The sequence below is a fragment of the Phyllostomus discolor genome, chromosome 4 (assembly GCF_004126475.2).
Source record: "Phyllostomus discolor isolate MPI-MPIP mPhyDis1 chromosome 4, mPhyDis1.pri.v3, whole genome shotgun sequence".
Taxonomy (NCBI): domain Eukaryota; kingdom Metazoa; phylum Chordata; class Mammalia; order Chiroptera; family Phyllostomidae; genus Phyllostomus; species Phyllostomus discolor.
Window position 1 is genome coordinate 10803004 of NC_040906.2, and position 14910 is coordinate 10817913.

At 50.4% G+C, this 14910-nt stretch overlaps 1 protein-coding gene across 1 annotated transcript in view; it reads left to right on the forward strand.

Moving 5' to 3' along the window:
- The first annotated feature begins 13132 nt into the window (after window positions 1-13132).
- SERPINE2 (serpin family E member 2) overlaps window positions 13133-14910 on the forward strand; it is a 57248-nt gene continuing 55470 nt past the window's right edge. The window contains exon 1 of the mRNA XM_028509533.2: window positions 13133-13375. The gene's annotated coding sequence lies outside the window, so the exon portion shown is untranslated. The remainder of the gene's footprint in view (window positions 13376-14910) is intronic.

Genomic DNA, 14910 nt, shown 5'->3' on the forward strand with positions numbered 1-14910 from the left:
AACTGTCAAGGTTAGGAAGCCCTAGGCAAGATTTAGAATTTGTCACCAAACAGAGGACACTAAGGCCACATGATGGCTAAATCCAGTGGGTATCCTGCGTGAAATCCTGGGACACTAGAGGGGGGCGTTAGGGGCAGACAATATAGTGAAATCCAAGCAAAGTCTAGAGTTTAGTCAGAAATAATGCGCTGGTGGTGATTTCCACGTTTTGATAAACATAAGATGACTCTCCATATTATCTTCACAACCTTTCTGTAAACCTAAACTGATTCCAAAATAAAGAAGTTATTTTTAAGTGCAGTTTTTTTATTTCATTTCTTTTTTGCCTGTTTTGTTTTTTTAGAAAGGGAAGCATGAGGGAGAAACAGAGGAAGGGAAGCATCAATATGTGAGGGAAACATGTATTGGTGGCCTCTCACATGCACCTGGCTGGGGACCCAGCCCCCACACCAGGCGTGTACTCTGACTGGGACTGGAACGGACCAGCTTTCCATTCTTGGGCCGATGCTCAAACCCACTGAGTCACACCAGCCAGAACTTAATTGTAGTTTTTTAAAAAATAGTCTGCTCACCACTGCTGTAAAAACCTATCCTTGGATCAGGCAACAATATTGAAGAGCTGGAGTGCCTGGGTCCCTGAAACAAATGATATTGTAACCCTGCCTTCACAGCCTCCATTATAGAATTGTCCAGCTGTGCTTTGGTACAATGCCATCAACTGCTATTAAAAGATATTGCACCCTGGCTGGCGTAGCTCAGTGGATTGAGCGCGGGCTGCGAACCAAAGTATCGCAGGTTCGATTCCCAGTCAGGGTACATGCCTGGGTTGCAGGCCATGACTCCCAGCAACCGCACATTGATGTTTCTCTCTCTCTCTCTCTCTTTCTCCCTCCCTTCCCTCTCTAAAAATAAATAAATAAAGTCTTTAAAAAAAAAGATATTGCTATGGTCTGAATGTTGGTGTTGCCCTGAAAATGACCAAGGTGATGGTGTTAGGAGGTGGGTCATTTGGGAAGTGATTAGGTCTTCACGGAGTGGCCTTCGTGAATGGAATTAGGGCTGTTATAAAGGAGATCTCGTTAAGCTCCTTGTGATAACACAGTGATAAGTTTGTGACCCATGAGAGGGTCCTCACAGACCATTCTGGCACCCTGATCTCAGGCCTTCAGCCTCTAGAACAGCAAAAAATAAATTTCTGTTGTTTATGTCACCTGGTCTTGTAGTATTTTATTATAGCAGCTCAACTAGGCTAAGGCAGACATTGTAACACCATAACATACAACCGATCGACTTGTTGCCGGCACATAGCATAATGTTGTCTCTATGATGACCCACAAGAAATATTTTTTTAAATATTTTACTCATTAATGTTTAGAGAGAAGAGAATGGAGGGAGAAAGAGAAGAAGAGAAACATGGATCGGTTGCTTCTCGCAAGCCCTGAACCAGGGGTCTGACCCACAACCCAGGCATGTGCCCTGACTGGGAATCAAACCAGCAGCCTTTTGGTTCACAGGCCAGTGCTTAATCTGCTGGGCCACACCAGCTAGAGCTCACAGGAGATATTTTTAAAACTAAATGCGCAGGTGTTTCTCCTAAACAACGCATCTTGAAGACCTCGGTGGCTAGGAAGCTTACAGCCAAACATCTGCTACTTTCCTCCAGGAGTTTTAGGACCTCGGAGATGGGTACCAGTGGACCACCCCCACTCTTGGCTTCATGTTATCATCTAACATTTATCTTCCCTTCACTCAAATCTCCACATCTGGCCACTGAACCCTTCATCTTCAGACCCACAAGCACCCATCTCAGTATCTGGCTCACAGAAGCAACAGCTCACACAGTGCCAGCCAGCCACACTCCAAACTCTGTACAAACATGAGCTCGTGTGAACTTCCTAGCAACCTAGTAAAGTACCTGCTACTGTAATCAACCCATTGTACAGGTAAGAAACTGAGGAATAGGGGGGTTAAGCTACTGGTTCAAGTTATAGACAGGGTAAATGGCAGAGCTGGATTTGAACCCAGGGAGTCTGACTGCAAAGTCTGTCGGTGAGTTTGTTCTTAATCACGTAATGTCGAATGGTTTGTAAAATGAGAAGGAGAAAGGAAAAGGAGGGGCGGGGAGGTTTAGAGAGAGGGTGGACCTTCAGAGACTGTTTTCATCGAAGGTGGCGCTGGTTGTTGCTCAGAGTCGCAGAGTTTGAGGGGTGCTAAAGGGATCCCCGTTGTCACTCCACTCACCAGTGTCTGCATCACTGGGTGATACATTGCTCACTCTTTCGGGTTTCAGACAAGACAGGATCTCATTAAAATGCAAATATTACTTGAAAGGAAGCGAAGCGAGGGTTGAATTTGATGTATCGCCTTCGCTGGACACTCCTCTGGAGTGAAGCACAGAGCAGGCAACTTCGGAGGTGTGGGTCAAAGGCCCTGCATTTATTGGGGGTGCCCCAGGAAGCAGGAAGGGGAGGAGCCCCACTGAGGAAGGCTGTAAGGAACCTGCCTGGGAAAGCAGGGGTCAGACAGTGAGGACGTGGAGGAGAAGGACACGAAAGCTGAGGGAAAGCAAGGTCTGAGGGCAGAGGTCTCGACCTCCTGGAGGACGTCCGCGTCCCTCCAGGTCGTCACAGCTCTGCAGGCCCTTGGACCACCCAAGCCAGGAGCAGCCAGCACAGCGGGAGTCTGAGCGATCGTTGTGTTTCCTTTTCTCTGGAGAGGCCCCGCCCTTGTCCTCATTCTTTCAACACCTAGCATCTCAATTAGACATCATGGTCTGAAAGAGACCAGATTTATCTAAAGCACTGTTTCTCACATCTTGCACAGCACATGGGATGCCTCGGAGGCAGCATACAATCTGGAGATGGAAGGTAGCATCCTGATCGTAAGATCCGTTTCTAGGTGCTTTTAACCTGCTCTTCACTTTATCTCCTCAACAAGCCTCTGACGCAGTGTTACCACCCTAACAACAAGTAATTGGAGGCTTCTCGGATGCGCAGGGACTTACCTTGGATTTCAGGACAGCGAAGGGGAAAGCCGAGATCTGAACACTGGTCTCTCTGACTCCAAGCACTGGCTCCTACCCGGGTATCCACGTAGCCTTCTGGCTTGCCTGTGTGGCCTTGGGCAAGTCATTGGGGTTCCTGGACCCCAGCTGCCTTATATAGTAGATAGATGGGTTAAACCAGTCTCCTTGAACTTTAATGTTTATGAGGACCGTGTTAAAAGTGTGGATTCTGATTCGAGAAGTCTGGGGTAGGGCCTGAGATTGTGTGTCTCTCACAAGGTCTGGGGTGATAGCGACACTACCTGTTTAAGGACTACGTGTCTAGAAGTAAGGGCTTGGACTACTTCGGTGCTTAGATGTGTGACACCTGACAGGCCTGTTGGAAAACTCATAATAAGGTAAATGCCAAAAAAGTTGATTTTGGAATGGATTTCCATGTACATTTTTAATAAGAGCCTCAAAGCGGATCTTGCTGGCTACCTTTAGACGACACTTTAGGAAATGTGAGGCTACTGATCTATGTACGAGTTTGCTTCCTCACTCCAGAAACCTTTGAAGAGATGCGCAATGGTAAGATGATGCTGACATTAATAGAGTATGTTAATAGATTCAGTTCCTCCAAGCTCAGGCTTACAGACCCCCTGGCTGTTGAGTTGCTTGCTCCTAAATCCTTTAGGGTAGAAATCTACGAAGTGTCGACTGGAGAGGCTGAAGAGGGTCCTCTAGTGGTACTTCATGGAATTATCGCTTACAAAGTGTCTAGATCCACGTCTGGTAGAACTTAGTAACTGATTTTTATTCTTTATAAAAATCAGGCTTTTCTTGGGGCTTCATTAAGACGGGAGTATCATGATCCTCATTAAATCTAAGGTGGTGTGTAAGGAGAGGTGATAAGTGGGAGCAGATGAGGGAGGCGGGACTCCGGGTCCTTCACCGGATCGGAGACGCTGGTGGCCTGGAACACTGCGTGGGAACCGCCCCGCAGTGACGCAAGACGCAGCACACAGCCGCTCCTGCCCTGGGACCAGCCGCAGAGCACGCTAGGCGGCCTGCCATTGTTTTAAACTTTTTTTTTTAACTGAGAACCCTTTCTTGAGAGTTTAAGGCTGGTTTTTCTCACTCTGTGATTTGGGTGAACTTTGATGATTCGGAAGCGGAGGGGCGGGGTGTCTTCCTGAGATTTGAGAGACAACCCGGCATAGCTGTCAGAAAGTTTTCCACCCTGCTATGAAGTGCCAACATGAGAGACATACAAACCTGCAGAGAATTTTTTATGAGTGCATCTGAGCAACACTGACAGCGATCTCTGAGAAGCAAAATTTCAACAGGTTGAGAAATGCTATGGAGAATGGTAGTTTAGCAACTTATTTTATTTTTTTAAAGATTTTATTTACTTATTTTTAGAGAGAGGGGAATTGAGGGAGAAAGAGGAGAGCAACATCAATGTGTGATTGCCTCTTGTGTACCCCCTACTGGGAACCTGGCCTGCAACCCAGGCCTGTGCCCTGACTGGGAATCAAACCGGTGACCCTTTGCTTTGCAGGTCAGCACTCAGTCCACTGAGCCACACCAGTCAGGGCTATCACCTTATTGTATACATTACAGTCAGAAGAGGGTAGGTAAGGGGTTACAAGACATCCATTGGCGATAGATTAGGAAGGCAGGAGAAAGCAAACCAGGAATATCTCTGGGACCGGATAAAAGGTACAATGGAGAGATGCATGCTTCTTTCACATTGGCGGGTAAACCGTAGTGGCCAGTGAACATTTGCAGCACACAGAGGTGGTATTCGGGGGAACACAATGACAGTGAGGGGTTCTGGTGGTCTCTGCTCTGGTGAGAGACTGTGCCCTGAGGGGTCCAGAGAAAGGAAATTATCTTGAAATTCCAAAGGCATGTTATTTTAGATGCAAAAAGGCAATGGGCAGGCTCCACGAAGGCAATGTTTGACCTTTGTTAGGGAGAAGCACCGGCCTAGGACATGACTACCTGCCATGGACTGCTTCTAGTAAGACAGTTATAATTTCAGACCATCCTAAGTGGTTACTTCAGGTCTCTGAGTCCATAAGGCTTCCATGCAGGCCCTCCTGAGCTTGTCGGGTTTCACATGTGACTGTTTACTTCCACAAAAGTTAAGAACCCAAGAGGACAAATCCTTTCCTTGTATTTAGACCTGAAAAGCTCAGACCATTTGCCTTCACTTTCTACTCCCCTTTCATCTGTCAATAGGGATTGGAAATAACTACAGTAAACGCTGTTATGTATTAATTCCCACAATGTGACAGGCCCGGTAGGTGCATCAGAAGGGCTGGCATGGAGCAGAGGCAGCAAGGGGCCAAGCTAGACCAACAAGGATGAACCGTGTGCTTCAGAATTCACACTCGTAGAATCACAGACTGAATGCTTGTGTCCCCCAGAATTCATCTGTTGCAGTCCTGACCCCCAATGTTAGGAGATGGGGCTTCTATGGAAGTAACTCGGGTTAAATGAGGTCATGAGGATGGGGCCCTGGTCCGATAGGATTAGTGTCCTTATAACAACAGGCATCAGCGCACTCTCTCTCTAAGTGCACACAAAGGAGAGGCCATGTGAGCACATGGTGAGGAGACAGCCATCTGCACCCCAAGGGGAGAGCCTCAGTAGAAACTGGCCATGCTGGCACCCAAATCTTAGACCTCCAGCTTCCAGAAGTGTGAGAAAATAAATTTCTATTGCTTAGGCCACCCAATCCAGGGTACTTTGTTACGGCAGCCCAACCAGACTAATACAGGTAATGACATCTGTGAAGTCCTTTGAACTTCACAAAGTGCTTTCACCTAAACCATTGTATTCTTTCCTCACAACAATCCTAGAAAAGGCATTATTATTATTCTATTAGACACGAGGAAGCTGAGGCCAAGAGAAATCCATGACTTGCCCGTGGTCACAATTAAGAGGTGGTGGATGTGGGACAAGAACCCAGGCCTTCTGGCCCCCAGTGTCCAGCCTTCCGAGTTCTTCCAACACACAGCAGTCAGAGAGCTGGGAGCACTGGGGGACCGAGGACACATGGGAAGCAACAGCGCATGATGACTGCTCAGGCCCCACACTGAGTGTGGTCTGTGAGTAGCTGTCATTTTTTTTAGATTTTATTTATTTATTTTTAGAGAGGGAAAGGAGGGAGAAAGAGAGAGAGAGAGAGAAACATCAATGTGCAGTTGCTGGGGGCCGTGGCCTGCAACCCAGGCATGTGCCCTGACTGGGAATCCAACCTGCGATGCTTTGTTTCGCTCAATCCACTGAGCTACACCAGCCAGGGCTATAGCTGTCATTTTTTAGAGCAATAAAATTAAGTGCATTTTTTATTCATTCAACAAACACATAGTATGGCCTTTTCTGTGTAAGGTACTGTGGGAAAATTCAAAGATATTAAGAAAAAAAATGGCCATTGCCTTGAGGTTAGAGTCTAAACCCAGCGCTTGCATCCACGGCAGGATGTGGTCACACGAAAGGAGAAACCCGTACTTAGAGCCCCATGAGTGCTGAGGGGGCGGCGTCAGTGCCAGCCGGGCTGAGGGAAAACTGTGAAGGGTGAGCGTCATGTTAGTGGCAGAGAAGGGTGGCGGGCTGTGTCCAAAAATGGGCACCGCCATCCCTTCCATCCATCTACACTCCCTCTGGCAGTGTGATTTCTTGTTTCGCACTCCTCTTGGTATAGACTGAATTGTGTCCTTCCAAAATCCCTAGGTTTAAGCTCCAACTCCCAGTGTGACTGTCATGGAAGACAGGGCTTTAAAGGAGCTCACTGAGGTTGACTGAGGACATGGTGATGGTCTCATACGTTGATAGGACTGGTGTCCTTATAGGAAGAAAAGAAACACCAGAGATGTTTCTGTCACACTGTGCCCTCAGAAAAGCCTTGTGAGGACACAGCAAGAAGGTGGCCACCTACAAGCCAGAAAGAGAGGTCCCCCCAGAAACCAACCCTTACGGTACTCTGACCTAGGCCTTCCAGCCTCCAGACCTAGGAGAGGATACACGTCTGGTGTTCAGGCCACCCGGCCTGTGGGGTGTTATTGGGGTAGCCCGAGGTGACCACGATGCCTCTCACCCAAACGGAGTCTGCTTCTCCTCCCTGGATCTAAGATAGCTCCGAGACTCTCGTGAATGCCGCAGAAGTGTCGCTGCAAACAAACTATGGCTAGTCCTTGAGAGGCCTTGTACCTCAATTCCTGGTTTCCCCCTCTTAGTGGTTTACATGAGCTGTCATGTAAAGAAGTCTGAGTCCAGCTGGAAAACCCGTGTAGAGAGAAGCCTTTCAGTTTGACATACGACAAGAGGGAAAGGCCTGTGAGCATGAGGAAAGTAAAGGAGAGAAGAGACGGGCTTGCAGCATCCCGCCGAGGGCCTGCACAGGAGCGAGGCCATCCCGAACCCTGCAACTGCGTGAGTGAGGTTGGACCCCCCGGGTGGAGCAGAGGACCCTCTGGGCTGAACACTGCCCGGGCCAACCGCCAAGACCCTAAACAAATAAAATGGTTACGTGGAGCCAGTAAGAGTGGGATAGTCTGCAATTCAATGTTATACTACCGATACAGGTGGAGTGGGGAAAGGGTGTTGAGAACTGAGAGAATGGCTTGAACAATGACACTGTGGCAGAAAAATACAATGCAAGTGATTGTGATTGGTTAAACCTTTAGAAACCCATCAGAGAAACTGAGAAGATAAGGCTAGCTAGGTAGATCAGAATTGGCTTTTATCATAACGAGTGTTTATTGAGTGCTTACTATGTGACTCTCAGCCTTTTCATGGATGAACTACTTAATCCGCACATAAACTAATGAGATTAGACTGTTATTATCTGCCATTTTACAGATCAGAAAACTGAGGCCCCGGAGTTAAATTACTTGGTGAGGCTGGCATCTGAACACTGAAATCTGACTCCGACGCCTGTGACCACCCCCTCTGCAGAAGATTGCCTAAACCAAGGAATTTGTACCTTCGTGATAAACCTGGAATGATTTTGAGCGGGTGGTAGCATGATGACATCGGTACTCCGGGAAGATTGTGCTGGCGGTGGTGGCTAGGATCAGGAAGCTGAGAGATTATTTAGGACGTCACTGGGGTGGTCCAGGTATGAAATGACAAGGGCCTCAACTAGTTTGAAGAATAGTGGGAAAAAGGTGAAGGCGAGGGATATGGGAAAGAAACGATAAACTCCCCCAGGGAAGGACCGGATGGGGGGGGATGCATTAAAGGAAGGGAAGGAGTCAGAGCTTGCCCCCACCTTTCTGGCTTTGGTGACCGAGATGGCAGGCCATCCCTGTAGGACATTTAGGGGACATGCGGGAGGGGGAAATGCTTTGGGAAGGACGAGAATGAGCCAGCTCTGGACGTGTGAGGTGGGAGGTGATCATGGGGAATGAAGTGGAAGTTTCTGCCAGGCATCGGAAGGTGTGTGAGTGGAACTTGGGACAGCGGTCATAGATACAAGCTGGGAATTCACCCAGAACGAAGCCAAGCCACACGCACCTGGGCGTGTCAAGGAGGCGTCCTTGGCTGGAAGCAACAGAAGCGGCATCTGGCTAGAAATGGAAAAGGCTCAGAAGAGTCCACTGTGGACCTCTACCCGAAGGGGCAGGGACCAGGGTGGTTCTGGGGGTCCAGCTGGGAAGCAGTCACCATCTCAGCAAGTGGGGACTAGTCAGCTCCAATGGTTTTCCTCACTCCACCAGGACCCAGTTAGCCCGGTCAGACGCTCCCGCTTGGCCAGGGGAAGTAAAGGCACCTTGACTTCCGTTTTTGACAGGGAGGTGCACAGAGCAGGAGGGCGGGGGGGGGGGGGGGGGGCGATTCTCTGAAGCAGAGCAGATTCTACTATCCGGACAGGGGGAGAGATGCCGGGTGGCCACAAACCAATCAACGCTCCCTCCTTGGGGGAGAGTGTGAGGACAGGAGAGGGGAGGGAGCAGCAGGCAGGCAACTGCGTAGCACCCACGTATGGAGGAGGAGGATTTCATGAGCAGAGGATACGGCTGCTGCATAGGGAATTGGAGGAGAGATAATAGGTAAAGGAGTTTCAAAAAACAGGCCAAACACCAGAGTTCAATGCTAGCCAGAGGTCAAAGGTGGTAAAAAAAAAATGATGAAAAACTGCTGGGGTTGGCATTGGGAATTACTGGTAACAGAGCTTTGAGGGGGTGTGGGGAAGGGATGGGGGAGACACAGGCAGCGATGCAGGTGAGAAGATAGGTTAGAGGCCCATATGGAAGTACGTATTCAGGCGGCATCTATTGTTTGGGCGTAGAAGGAACAAGAGCCCGTTTGTTGTTTGGAGGGGTCAGTATCACACGACCCTCCTGGCTTCCCATCACGTTTAGCCAAATACAAGGTGGGGCAAAAGTAGGTTTACAGTTGTGAATACACGAAACTGAGTTTATTCTTGTATCGCTATGTATTAATTATTGTCATATTTTCCGTATGAACAACTATAAACCTTTTGCCCCCACTCCCACCCCATATAAGTAGAAAATCATACTCAGCCCAGCACTTAGTAATGTCTTTTCTCAGAAGCTCTTGGTGAAAGGTAGTGACGAAAATGCGAAAGCGTGAATTGATGCTCTGGTTTCATCTGTTTCAGAAGTTACGGCAAAAGGAAATTGGGTTTATTTTCCAATCCTTTTGAAAGGCAACTTGAAAGGGAAATAAAAAGACAAATGCCTTTTATAAGCTTTAAAAAAAAACTGCAACAATGCAACAGTCCCAGAAACTAATTGTATGAGTGAACTGTTCTAACCAGTCTCCTTTTCCCTGGGTGAAACAATCTTGCATAACAGCATTTGCATCTATAATGGGTAGCAAGTCATCCTGGGGGGTAATGCGTTTTCAATGGGGTTAGATAGGAGAAGAGCAACTGGTATCTTCCTATCGAAACGTCAGTCCCTCTTCCAGACAAAACACCATCGCCCATTGGAAGATAAGGATAGTTTTTACTTACGTCCAAGGTCATACTGTCAGTGTGTATGGGGGAACAGAGGGTTGGGGTGGGGGTGGGGGGTTCATCTTCTTCCAGAGCACTCAACACTGGACCTCTTCCAAGAGAGGAAATGAGACTAAATAGATCATTTGTTTTATTCTGTTTGGGCATTTCTTGCGTTTCTCCCAACTGTGGCTTATGGATACAAAGCCAAACTCAGAGACTGGCTGGAGCTGGCTAAACTCCAGATCAGTTTTTTTTTTTACCTTTTCACAGAATAAACAATACGAAGCTCTCTCCAAAGATTAAGGCAAGTCACATAACTGGAGGACAAAATGAAATTCAGCCGCCAATGTAAAGTTGCGAAGAAAGAGGCAGGTAGGAGCGTTTAACGATTTGGATTTCTCGAACGAGACCATCGCAGAAGGGCGAGGCAAATGCCGACTGAAAGTGCACATCTTCGAGAAATAGATTTCCAAGAGGGTCAGACACCGGATGAACTGTTGCTCTTGGACACCAACTGAGGTAGGAACACAGCTTCTTCGGGGCAGCCCCCCAATGATGGGTGCTGAAGTGCCTGGTGACTTGAATGTCACTGGAAAGCTGAGGAGATTGCTTCTGCATCCTCCTACCGGCACCAGGAAGGCCAGCCACCACCGGCCATGCACACTCTGTAACAGGCATAGTTGGTATTCCCGGCATATACGGCTGGCAGAATGGGTCTTTGTCTCGAACCACTTGCCTTTGGGAGATGCTCATTGGCAGTCCCGTCCAATGTCCAAGGACAGAGGAAGGCACGCTAGTGGTTGGGCTTAGTTGAGCACATTAGTTAACGCTGCATCCTGTCTGATTTCAGAACTGACAAGTCATGTACAGTATTGCTCAAAAAATGTTCCTTCCACAGCACGGGGGAGGACAGGGAAGTGAACGGACGTCATTAATATGTAAACATGAGGTAGTCCCCAAGACTCTGTGGGGGGTCTTTTATATATGGAGAATCTGGAACCTAAATATTCTCTAAGTGGTAAAATGAAACTTTTTTTTTCCTAAAAAATGTTGGTTCCATTAAAACAAGAGACTAAAACCCTTTAAAATATTATTTGTTCAGGTCTTTCAAAAACTTAGAGTAACTTTACTTTTTTTTCAACTTTAGAGTAACTTTACTAACCGTCTAAAATTGCAAACAACTAAGCAAAGTGTTTGCAATATGCATCAATGTAGCAATGTTCATGTCCTGATTGTGATACTAGACAATTATTTTCCCAAGTGTTTCCAATGGGGAAAACTAGGCAAAGTTTACAAGGGACCTCTCGGCGTCATTTGTTACAACTCCACGTGGACGTGCAGTTATTGCAATAAAAGTTTTCAGTAAAAACAAGTGATGGAGGTAGAAATGGATGTGGGGAATCGGGTAGGCTTTTGTAACCTGGCTTCGCCCACACTTCTTGGTTCCAGTACGTTTCTCCACTAGTCCCTTGAATGACTTCCCTCCCCCTGGAAGGGGCTCCTTCCAGCTTCTCAAACGCACCAAGCTCATACCCACCTCTGGGCTTTTTCTCCTCTAGCCTCTCCCATCCCCCCCTTATTCTTCCCAGCTCCACCTCATCCTCCTGACTAGACCAGGCCTGGGGGCAGTAACGTGTCATGCCAAAAGTCACTAGGGGCTTGTTCACCAACCTTCAACACTCATTTATTGAGCAACTAGTGCACCTGTAGTATTGGCTCTAGGCACTAGGGACTGCGTGAGCTGGAAACCGCACGGAACTGGTTTCTCTTCCCTGCTTTCTGGGAGCACGTATTCCCATGAGGAAGGGTGGGGGAAAACTAGCCGAGAAACCACAAAAAAACCAAACCATGCTGAGGTCTAGGAAGTAAGCAACAGGTTGCAGAAGGGAGGAAGGGGCTTTCGTGCAAGTGGCCAGGGAAGGCTTCCTAGAGGAGGTGGCATTTGACTTGTGACCTGAAGTAGAAGGAGACAATCCTGAGGTTATGAAATCAAGGAGTGGGGGATGGGGGTATTATTTCAGGCAGAGGGACCAACGAGGAAAAAAGGATTTAAATCCTGCTCTGTCATTGGATATAAATATCAGGCCTGGCTGTACACAAGGAAACAAGTTTTCTTTTCGTGGACTGTTTCCTGTTCTACGTAAGGGCCAAACCTCCCACAGCTTTAAGAGAGGCTGTGTATACCCTGCGGCTAGTCCAGATTTTACACTTAAAAGCGACTTTCTCACCCCAACACTTGCACACACCGTCTAGCGTGGCCGCCCACGCGCCAGTTGTAGATTCCAAGTCGCTCCAGTCAGTGGATGCAGCCTCAATCCAAGGCTGTGTCTCCGGGGACTCACCACACCTCTTTCCCAGGGCCGGGGCCCTGGGCCTGCGGCGAGGGCTCTGCAGTAGGGGCGACATAAATTATGTCATTGAGTCGGGTCCCCACAAACCTAAGTTGACGCAAAGGAGGCTGAATAGAGGAGCTGTGGGAATACAGCTGGGATCCGGACGGTCGTCTGTCACCAGCCCCCGGGGGTCTGCGCCTCGCTGCTGCGCACCAGGTCCGGTCCCCTGGGCTGTAGTTAACCCGTGGGAAAGGGACGGATCCCCAGCACTCGGCGGGTTCCTCACGCTGTCACCACTGCCAGGGATCGTTTTCTAAATTCCCTTGTCTGCCCTCCGCCTAATGCGACCAGCGGCCGTTTCTCTGTCCCCACGGCCGGAGAAGTCGGCTCTGGGGCACGCTGCGAAGCACCTCGAGAGGCGATCGGCCCCTTCCCGCCCGCTATCTGGCACCGTTATCCCCACCACCCGGACCAATGAGCACCGTCCCGGGGCGCCGCTGTGTGTCTCCCAAGGGACAGCCGAGACGACTCCCGCTCTGTCCCAGGGACGCGCCAAAAGCCCTTGGGTCTCTCCTCCTCCCACCCACACCCGGATCCCGGCGACCCACGTGCAGCTCGGCCCTGGCTGGCGCCGCACTTCGGGGTCTCCGCGTTTCCCGGAGATTTGTGGGCGCAGCCCCGCGACTGGGACCCCTTGGGGGTGGAATCCACCGGGCGGCGTCCAGAGTGGGGGCGCCCGGGAGTGCGGGCGCGGGGACGCTGCGGCCCGCTGGCACACAAAGGAGGCGGCGGGAAGGCGGGGCGGGGCGGGGCGGGGGCGGCAGGAAGGGGCGGGGGCCTGGCGGGCGGCGATAAAGCCCCCGCCGAGGCGGCCACTGGCTAGCGCTCTGGGGCGCACGGGCTGCTCCAGCTACGCGGAGTCTGCAGACGCCACCGCCTCTTCCTTCTCTGACCCTCCTCCTCCTCGCCGCCGCCGCCGCTCTCCGGCCTCCGACTCCCCGCCCCGCCAACACCCGGCTTCGGCTCGGGCCGCGCTGCCCTCTGCGGTCGCCAACTGGGGATCCCGAGCGAGGGGCGGTGAGTACGGGCTGCGCGTCCCGGATCCCGGGAGCCCGGGGCCGGGAGGGGAGCGGTGGCCGCTGCCTCTGCCCCGGGGACAGTCCCTCCGCGCGCGCGCCGCCGGCTCCCTGCCGCGACCTTTCGCTCGGCGGGGACGCTGCGGGGCCGGCGGGGCCCGGGGGCGGCGACGTCGAGGCGGAGGAACTTTCTCAGTCGCCCCGAGGCTGCGGCGGCCAAGGCTGCGTGCGCGCCCCGGCCCCTGCACCCGGGAACCCGAGTGGGACCCGGGCAGGGCGAGGAGGGGCCGCGCTGGTGCTGGGGCGTCCAGGTGCGCCCGCAGCTGGGAGTCCTGGGCGACGCGTGGTTTCTCCCGGTACATCCCAGCTGGCGCCCGTAACCCTGAACCTGAGGTGCCCAGGTACTCGCGGGCGTCCCCTGCCCCGTACTTCGCTCGTGCGCCGCCCCGCAAGGAAAGACAAACGGACTCTTTACTTATTGTTCCCACTGCCTGGGCAAGCTGGGGGGACCAGTGATTGGGGGGGAGAGCCTTTACATTGGCCTCTGGCACCTGTTTTAACCCTATGGGGCAGGTCTCCGCTATTCTCATCCTCTGTACGCACGCGAACTGCGATGTTGATGAGTGACTACAGGTAAGGCGAAAGTCCTGGGAAATTCTGGGCGGAATTGGGTGCTCACCCACGAACGGATTGAGGAGAGAAGGCTCCGATTACGTAAGACAGCACTCTGCCTTAGGTGCTGTGGCAGATGCTGTTGAAGGCTTTGGTGTTTTAGTGAACGAACCATGGTCTCCATGTGTGTCTCTCTGGAGAAATCGCAAATGCTGCTGTGTCTTGCTTTGACTACTTTGCAGAGAGCCTTCTTATATTTAGCACCGACATCAAAAGGTTTGGGAAGGTTTGACTTCCTCTGGCAAGCCAGGAAGCAGTTAACTTCTCTGAACTGTACAGGAACAATTTACCTGATTTTTTTTTCCCCTTGGAGATTTTTATATCAACATTTGAACACGGATACCTGAAAGAAACGTAAGCCTTGCTATTTTGTCTGTCTAAGGCGCACTTCCAGAATCGAAGATACTTTCAAGGCTACCTGCGTCCCTAAATCAGTAATTATGTGCTGTTCCGGGTGTTTCGGCAACAGTTTCCTTCAGCTATGCAGACGAAGGTGTGAGCCTGACTCGAAGGTTTCTTTCAACCCTTAAGTTTCGATTCTCTGTTAAAATAATTGAAAATATTGCACAGTGCAGGGCGGCTACTGAAGGTCAGCGGGATGTCATCTATTTTTCATTCTGTAAAAAAGGGGGTCTATACAGAAAATTTCTGCCTCCCATGAACTTCTCATAGTAGTGTAAATTGTGAAAGGACAAACACGACTCCGTCTGAAAAGGACGTTAATTTTCAGTTCCAGACTCAGGGGATTCAATATCAGCTAGTCAGACCGAGGCGGCAGGGTGTGGAGAGGAGGTGGTGACAGGGGCCAGGTCCCGGCTGCTGCTCTGTGTGGCTTCCTCTGCCACCTGGCCGTCCCCCCAAAGC